This window comes from Ailuropoda melanoleuca, chromosome 14 (assembly GCF_002007445.2).
Source record: "Ailuropoda melanoleuca isolate Jingjing chromosome 14, ASM200744v2, whole genome shotgun sequence".
Classification (NCBI taxonomy): Eukaryota; Metazoa; Chordata; class Mammalia; order Carnivora; family Ursidae; genus Ailuropoda; species Ailuropoda melanoleuca.
In genome coordinates, this window is record NC_048231.1 from 73,766,301 (window position 1) to 73,775,608 (window position 9,308).

The 9,308-nt window shown below is 38.2% G+C and overlaps 1 pseudogene; it reads right to left on the reverse strand.

The window, feature by feature from the left end:
* LOC100470265 overlaps positions 1-9,013 on the reverse strand; it is a 28,848-nt pseudogene extending 19,835 nt beyond the window's left edge.
* Positions 9,014-9,308: the final 295 nt, after the last annotated feature.

The window sequence follows — 9,308 nt, forward strand, 5'->3', positions numbered from 1 at the left end:
TATCCATTGTGTGAGAACAGGATACTCTTCTGTGCTTTATCCTCACTCTGGAGCCCTCTCTAAAAAGGGAAATAAAAGATCTGGAGGGTCTAGAATTTGCATTCAAATATCTTACTTCCACTGACAACCTGTTGGAAAGAACNCCTCTTGCCCACCAAATACTTGATCCAGAAATTGGGATAGGCAAGGTTTTAGTTTAAGCCTAACTTTTGATCAACTTAGAAAATATATTTATCAAGAAATATATATATGTAATAAATTTATTACAAATACAAATATCTTTTTTCTGTTTATAGTTGTTCAGATGTTGATTACATCTATTAGTCTAGTCAGCAGATGTTAGGTCACACTGCAGTAACAAAAATCTCAGTGTTTTGAAAAAAAATGTTATTCCCTGCTCACGATACGTATCCATTGTGTGAGAACAGGATACTCTTCTGTGCTTTATCCTCACTCTGGAGCCCTCTCTAAAAAGGGAAATAAAAGATCTGGAGGGTCTAGAATTTGCATTCAAATATCTTACTTCCACTGACAACCTGTTGGAAAGAACTGGACACATTACTCTACTCAACTAACAAGAAGTCAGGAAGAGCAACCCCACCATAAGCCCAAGGGTAGGGGTAGAAATGTCACCAATCTCTTGGCAGGAACTCTTCACCTCCACTTACTGACATGCGTACCAAATCTTCCACTTACTAGTGCTCTCTCACTGAGATGTGTTAAGGTTTTTTTTCCTACCTCCAAGTCCCATTCCATTCCTTCACATGAGCTAACTGATTGTGAGCTGAGTCTCAACTGGATAGGCATCTTTCCTTAAAGTTATGCCAAATTCTGTTTTTTATTTGGCCAATGAATTACCAGTTAAGGTGATAGCTATTTAAACAAGTAACACTTTTAAGTTTAAAGTATGATATCTTTCAGAAAAAAAAAAAAAGTTAAATTGAGGCTTGAAGACTTCAAAGAAATAAAACTACAATATGAGAATGATAAACAGAGAAATAGGCAGATTTTACATGTGTTTCCCTCTTGCATCATACCGCATGACTATCATCTTTCGTATATCTAGGTAAGATCTGGCCTTTTATTCTCCTTATGGAATATGCTTTTGAGGACCTCACAGATTCACCACACAGTAAGATAGAGTTGAAAATGCTTTTTATCTTGATTTTTACTATTTGGCAATGAATGGTCAGAACAGTTGAGAGCTAAAAACATTTTTGACAACACAAATTGTATATTGATTCATTTAGCTATGGTCTCAACTGAAGAAAAGAAATATTATAAGCATTTTCTTTCCTTCTTTTTCTTCCTCTTCCTTCCTTCCTTCCTCCCTCCATCTCTCCCTCTTTCTTTCTTTCTTTCTTTCTTTCTTTCTTTCTTTCTTTCTTTCTCTTTCTTTTCTTTCTTTCTTTCTTTCTTTCTTTCTTTCTTTCTTTCTTTTTCTTTCTTTCTATCTTTCCTTCCTTCCTTCTTTCCTTCTCTTTCTTTTCCTTCCTTCGTCCCTCCCTCCCTTCCCCTCCCCCTTTTAATGGGACCTTGACTTGAACCTTCACAGCTTTGTTAAGAAGCAAAAAAACTGGTTTTAGTAGGGCACATCAAGAGTACAGCTTTTTATGTGGAATTCAAAAACAAAATAAATGAAAAAACAAACAAAAAACCCCAGAAACAGACCCATAAATACAGAGAGCAAACTAGTGGATGCCAGAGTGGAGAAAGGTGGGGGAAATGGGCAAAAATGGGTTGAGGGGTGTGGGAGGTACAGACTTCCAGTTATGGAATAAAAAATTCACAGGGATGAAAGGGACAGCATAGGGAATCTAGTCAGTGGTATTGTAATAGTGTTGTATGGTGATAGATGGTAGCTACATTTGTGGTAAGCATAGCATAATGTACAGAGTTGTCTAATCACTGTATTGCACCCCTGAAACTAACGTAAAATTGTGTGTCAACTATAATTTTAAAAAAAAAAGCTTATATTACAGAAAAAAAGAGTACAGCTTTATAGGCATTTATGTATACTTCTGTAAGGACAGGTACATCTCACGAGTACCTGTGTTTCTGAGGTATTGCCATATCACTTTATTTGTGTAAAAAAACCCATCATTTTCCATATAAAATAAGAAGCATTTCTATTGCTTTCTCACCATCAAAATAGCATATTCATTTATGGCTGTATCAGGGGAAAGCAGAATGGGGAGGCAGGGTTTAGAGGTCAGGTCTCTGGAAACCACTCTCTTCTATGTCATTTACTGCTAAAATGACCTTTGTCAAGTCGTTACAGTTCCCTGGGGTTCACTTTCCACCCTCTTCAATGGCTAGATGTAATGAAACTGCTATTAAAATAACTTAACTAAATATCACTTACAGGATATTTTATCCTCTTCACTCATTCCTGTATCAGGGAGTAGGGACTAGGGACAATATCAAATATGTTTAGTATTATATTTAAGAAATATATTAGACCAGAAATTTTTACTTATCTTCTTTATAGTGAATTAATCTATTCAGATATTTAGATGTGTTCAAACCCTATTTTCCTATGTAATTCCTGTGCTTTACTCTATTTCAGGTGGGTAAAGATACTGTTTTTCCCGTTCAATTTTTGATCAATATGGTAAACACATATATTTCTAGAGGTATAAATTCCACAGACTCTGAGTGTCCCATTTAACTTAATGCAAATTCTACAAATTTTAGTTACCTGCTTTCCTAGCTTGGAGGAAAGTAAAATTAGAAAATCCCAAGAAACTTTTCAGGAACATTGAATGAGACACAACTCACCTTAATCCAGGAAACCAAAAGTGCATGTGGTGGGGTGGAGGTGGGGCTGAAATGTTTTAAACTGCAGTCAAGGACTGTGAATTTAACAAAGTATGATTTGGTTTTGTGGATTTATTTATTAATATAAAGGATTTTATATCTAAAGCATGTGCAAGTCAATATGAGAAGCCACAAATAGGGATAAGACATAATCCATTTATTTACCCAAAGAAATTCAACTGGGAAATAAAACTGGACACAATACAGGGCAATGAAGTGTTTGTGGGTATGCTGAGTGTAGACTTACTTCTGGAACTGCTGATGGATGCAGTCAGACTTGAGGTTCCTACCACAAACACAAGTTTTATGCCATGGGCCATTTTTATAATCAGGGTCTACAGTGGGTCTTACCTGGATGTGGCAGCAGGAGAGTCAATGATATGTAGGGGCAAGAATATGAGGTGTCAGCGTCTCATTGGTCTTAGTGAGAAGGACTACTCAAACATGACATGTAGGCTCAATGCAAGCAGCACATGGGCAGAAGGCAATTACATTGTTAGCAGGGGGCTGTGCAAGACTTCTCAGAGATTGTTGCTCACTCTTCTGGACAAATAAATAAGGAGGATGTCAAGGGGTGCTTGTTTGAAGTCATTCCTTAAGTGGAAGCACTGCCAGAGCCTTATCTCTGGGCATCAGCGAGCAGAACTGTTGTTTGTACAGTTCCTGGTTCCCACAGGTGAAGAACTCAAGGGGCGCCTAGGGGGTTCAGTCAGTTAAGCGGCCGGCTCTCGATTTTAGCTCAGGTCATGATCTCAGGGTCCTGGGATCAAGCCCGTCATTGGGCTCCATGCTCAGTAGGGAGTCTGCTGGAGATTTCTCTCTCCTCTCCCTCTGCCCCTCCTCATTCTCTCTCTCACTCTCTCTCTCCCTTTCTTCCTCTCTAAAATAAATAAATCTTAAAAAAAAAAAAAACAACATGTTTGATGGGCACGTGGAAGAGAGTTAGTTATGCACATGCTGGATACCCATTTAAACAAGTGAGGTTTGTAAAAGCAAAACCCGTACTGCAGTATCTTTTGTCCATCATACTGAAAATTATGAGAACAATAGCTGAACCTTGAACTCATGAACATGTTGAAGAGGATTTTTTCAAAATAGAAAAAGGCAGGCACATCTATTAAGAGGCTTATTTTGCTTCAGATATCTATTTACATGGCACTTTAAGGGGGTCAAATCTTATGGCATAAAGGAGTGTCTACAAGATAAGAAATGAATCAAGGAAACATGAGCAATGGGTCAGTTTATCCTTACTTGTTTAGGTTCCCCATAGAACAGAGGTCATGAGCAGTTCCAGTAAGAAGTCATTTAATGAATGGTTAGTAATTAGAAAGGAGGTGCCATAGCTGAATGGGAACCCATCAAAAAGTGTGGATTCAGTGTTTAGAAAGGGTTCTTTAGTAGACAGAGTATAATTTGAATTTATTAAAAACAAACAGAAAATAAGAAAATTTCTCTCAACAAAACTTGTCAATCCTCTTCCTCTAGATATTTTTTAACATTTTATTCATCCATTTGGCAGTGAGAATACAAGCAGGGGGAGCAGGAAAGGGATCCCAATTCGGGGCTCGATCCCAGGACCCCAAAATCATGACCTGAACCGAAGGCAGATGCTCAACCAACTGAGCCACCCAGATGCCCCATCCCTTCCTCTAGATTTTGTAATATTGTTCCTAAGATAGATGGTATAGTTCAAACTCTGTAGAGTCCGTGTGCAGTAAGTATCTCAAGGTGCAAAGGATTAATAATAATAAATAAAAGAGAGATCTGTGAGAAAAACAGTTTTTAATTTGGGATGAAGGGACAATCAGTGCTGTCATGGTTGTGAGTCACCGCATACCCTGGAAGGAGTGATTTCAAGATGAAGGAAGTATTTTCTTTGTTTTCTCGTTTTTTTGCTTGTGTGCATATATATACATACATATGCATGCAAATTTATGGCATAAAATCCCAGCTAATTCCATCTTTGTTCAGAATGTTCACTACTGAGCCAGTCAGGAACCAGTTTTAATTCCTATGATGTATCCTAGTCATTATGGGGCCAATGACATCTAACATCTAGCTAGTCAGATAAATCGTTTGCTTTTTTGGCATTAATTTAGAACTCTAAAAGGATCACACTATAGATAAGGAGGATATAGGTAATATAAGATTGCTTAATTAGAGCACAGTTAATGCATCTTCAGCTACTGGGCTTTGTTAGGACTTCTTCACAGTCTTTTCACTTACGTCTGAGACATGAGTGACTGTTTCTTCCTGTTCAGCCAATTTCCCACAAAGAAGAGGAAGCAGAGTGCTATTTTGGTTTGCTTTTGTTTGTTTGCTCTTTTTTCAGAAATTTCATTGTTTGTTTTCTGAAAGTCAGTGTGTGTGCTAGCCCAAGTAGAGTAAAACCAGGCTGTCCAGAGGTACAGAGGCTGAGTGGCAGACTAGCCTCCTTCCCCAACTGAATCACTTACTCCAAGCACAAGCGATTCAATTTTGTGCCTCAGCAAAGCTGCAGATTACTACATGCTGTAGACCAGTGGGTTTCAACCCTGGCTGCAAATTAGAATTCCATAGGGAGGTACTTTTAAATACCAATGTTCAGCACCCCCCCCCCACCTGTGGAATTAAGCCAGATTCTTTCAAACTATGCCCTTGGGGGTGGGGGTGCATATGCGTGTGTGCATGTGTGTGTGTGCACGCATGTTTGTATGTGTGCTTATGTGGACCTCAGTGAGCATGGGTGTATATGTGTGTTTACATGTATATGGAGTAGATACATGTGTGTACAGGGCAAGGGTGCTTGGCGTCCCAGACGATTCTAATATGCATGAGGGAACCAGGGTTGAGAATAAGATGTATACATCTTCACAGGTACTAACCAAACATAAAATCTGAAACTATCAAATTTATGAATAAGGGTGTACTGTAAGTTAATAAGAAATGAAGAATGCAGTTAATAATCTCTAAGAAAATAAAGTTACAGAATAAACATTTTTAATGACTAAATGACATCTTTATTTCTATACAGATGGACCAAGTGGGGACTTGAAGCAAGGCCAAAGTTTTTCTGACAGTGTTCACCTGTGTCCATCCTAATACACTCCTGCTGAATAAGCAGCACCCCATGCTCTACACCAATACCATTTCACAAATAATTCTATCCTGAAAAATTTTCAGATTTGTAGTTACAAGTCTTCATCACGTTAGCCTGAGAAATATCTTAGTAATAGATTTAAAATCACATACATTTAAAGCACAGTTTTTCACAGAACACTTACCTTCACTACATATTTATTTTGTATTTATACTTACACATACAACATATGCGCAAAGCTTCTGAAATAATTTTGTTTTTCTTACTAAAGAGCTGAGAGAGAATCTTTGCCCACAGGGCAATAAAAGAGAATCAGCTCTGGGTAAATTTGGATATGTTGTCTTCTAGGATCTTCTAATTCTTCCTGTGTCCTACACAGCTTCTGTTCCATGAGAGTTTTCCTTGGGCAGCTAGCATCTTGCTTCAAGGTCATTATCACCTCTCACTAGTTACAGGACTGCATTATGCACCTTAAAATGGCTCCTTAATTTGTTTATCTAAGTACAGCTCTTCTCCTTAACCTCAGAGTCCTTGTGTGGCTGCTCTTTATCATGCCGGATATTCTCTGCTGTGCCATAGCCACAAGGAGAATTGTATTTGTCAGAGAGAATCATCCCTCAATTCCACCTCAGCTGAACACTGGTTCCTCTCACGGAACACACCTCGTCACCTACTTTGCAAAATTCTATCCTTCTGGGAGCAGTGGTATTCCACCTGCCCGTGGTGGACACTGCAAAGGTTCCAGTTTCACTCGGAAGTCTATTTTAAGATCATCAGGTGATTGACCAATCACTTTAATGTTTAGAAACATTATTTCCACATCACTAGGTAAGTGAAGGAATAACAGGTCACTAAATAGTAAATACTTTGCAAATTACCCTTGTGGTTACTTTGCCTTAAATACAAATGATCTCGTACATGCAGACTTCATTCTGTGGAAAAGTCACCTCTCCCTCTATCACCACGCCTCCAAAAAAGCAAATTTGAGACAGAGTGCAGGCTGCCAGACGGCCACTTCTATTACTGTCTCCTCAGACCACAGGCACAATATATCTATGTACCCAGTTCACGTGTTTATATAAACACTTGAAAACACCCAATCAATCATTTCTTTCTAGCCAGCACTTTTCTTAGGGAAGTATATGCCCCTGACCTAGTAGAGACTAGATGTAACTCCTTTCTTTCATGAGCTCAGGGTTTAATGGGCCAAACACAACAATGGCACAGATGAGCAATTTCAAGGAGTTCTCATTATAACCAGGATCCGCGTTACAGAGATTCAGAGGACACGTGTCAGAAGACACCTCCTGCTTTTAAAGGTATTTTTTTTTATACAAAGTATTACAAACAATGAAGCACACAAGGCTGACAGCTTTCTAAAGGTCAAAAAAGGTTATGATTCTCCTTCTAACTGTAAAACTCTGTATAAATAGAAATTTACAAGTTTCTATCTTCCAGAATGTTAACTTCAGTAACATACGTCCTATTAAAATCTATGCAATAAGCCAGACCACAATCTATTGTCTAGGAGAGTAAGATCAGAGACTTTCCTGACATATATATACTTTTAACTAAATCAATATATATAGTTTATACTATGTAGTGCTTTTTAAATGCTTCCATTTCTCAGCTGTTTTCTGTACATATGCCTCCTCTATCTCCTCCCTCGTTTCTCGCCGATTCTTTTATAATCAGTTTCCTTGTTTTATACTGAAAACCACAAATGAGAGCTGGGATTAGTGAAGTGTGCTTTAAGACCAGGAAGCTCTATCAGGAAATACAATCTGTCCTCCACAGACACAATATCTGTGGAAACGAAACAAAAAATTCTTTACTGAATCAACACTAACCACAGCATAGCCTGCATGGGGGAAGCAGACACACATTATCACAAAGGCTGAGGAGCATAAAACCACTGAGCCTGCAGTTGCAGGGTCATAAAATCCTGTTTTCTATTTGAAAAGCATTTAATGCTGGACATTTTGAATGCCTCATCTCAGAGAAAGCCTGGGTACAAGGGACTGAATAATTACATCTTGCAAAAGATGGGGAGTCATCATGTCAGAGAAAGCAGATGGTCTCCCCACCATTCCAATACCCCAAATCCGACCGAGCTCAGTGCATTCTGACAATCTGACAGTTGATAGAGAAAAGAGCATTTCACTCTTAATTCTAAATAGAAGCAAGGACCTTAAGATGAACACAGGGCTCTTCCAGGAACCGAAGTATAAATTCCCATCTCTACTGGGGTTGAGGGGATGGGGACTGGACTGGCCACCCAGAGTGTGCCATATCTATTGGTACTAAATAGAGCTTAACAAAATATTCTAAATGGATCGCAGAGTTCAGGCTCATTAGAGGCAGTATATCACTTTCCTGAGGAGAGTAGTTGGAGGTTGATATTTAGAATGCTTGTGAATTCTTTAGTGCATGGGAAAGGTATCCTAAAATATTATTTAAATTACCACCTGAAGTATGCATCAAATCAAAGGTGATTTTAAGTTGGTTAAATACACAAGGACAACATATGTGAGGTCATCAATTATATGCAAGTTTGCAGATTTCTAAAAGTTCTTTTGACAATTAGTCAACTTCTTAGAGATATTTCTCAACATTCAACTAGAGAATTAGGACTATTATCCAGAGAATTTAGCTTAAAATTCTTGTTCCATGTGGGGAAAAAAATGACAGATTAATGGAACCGTAATGGAAAGGACGGAAGATGAGAAAACATGATGTTTGATTTGTCCTTCTGGAATTGCCACTTAAGGTTGAAAGATGTGTGCCTCCATTTCCTAACATGGAGAGGGAATAATAATAGCTGTTTCACCTACAAGTATGAAAATAATGAAAATAAAATGAGGAAGTGAAGGTCTTTAGCAAAAGCACAAAATTCTTATTCAATGTAAAACTAACTCAGACCTAATTTTGGGCTCCTTTTTTAACTTTCCCACCTGCTTCTGAAGCAGCATCATCCATGTCTGTGGCTTCAGCCGTCACAAATAGACTGAGAACTACTGAGGCCTTTTCTAAGAAAGACCTCTTTTTAAATACAAATATTTGACCCTTTCTCCATAGCCTCACCTCAAATTTAGCATCTTCATCTCTACGCATGCTCAGCTCTCTCAACCTGCCAGGCCATCACCACTCCCACCCATGGTATGAGGGAGATGGAGTAGAGAGGCAAAGTTATCACTAACCACTAAATACAGCTTTATTTTATTTTGCTTTTGTTCATTTTTTAAATTTTATTTTCTTATCCTCTAGAGGTAAAGATTTGACATCACCTTTCAAGATAATGTAATTCATGGGACTTGGAGTTGGTAAGGAGACTCTTGGTTACATTAAGGTAAAACAAACATCATATTCTCAAATGAAGAATGAAGCAAAATTTGTTCTGCATTTATCA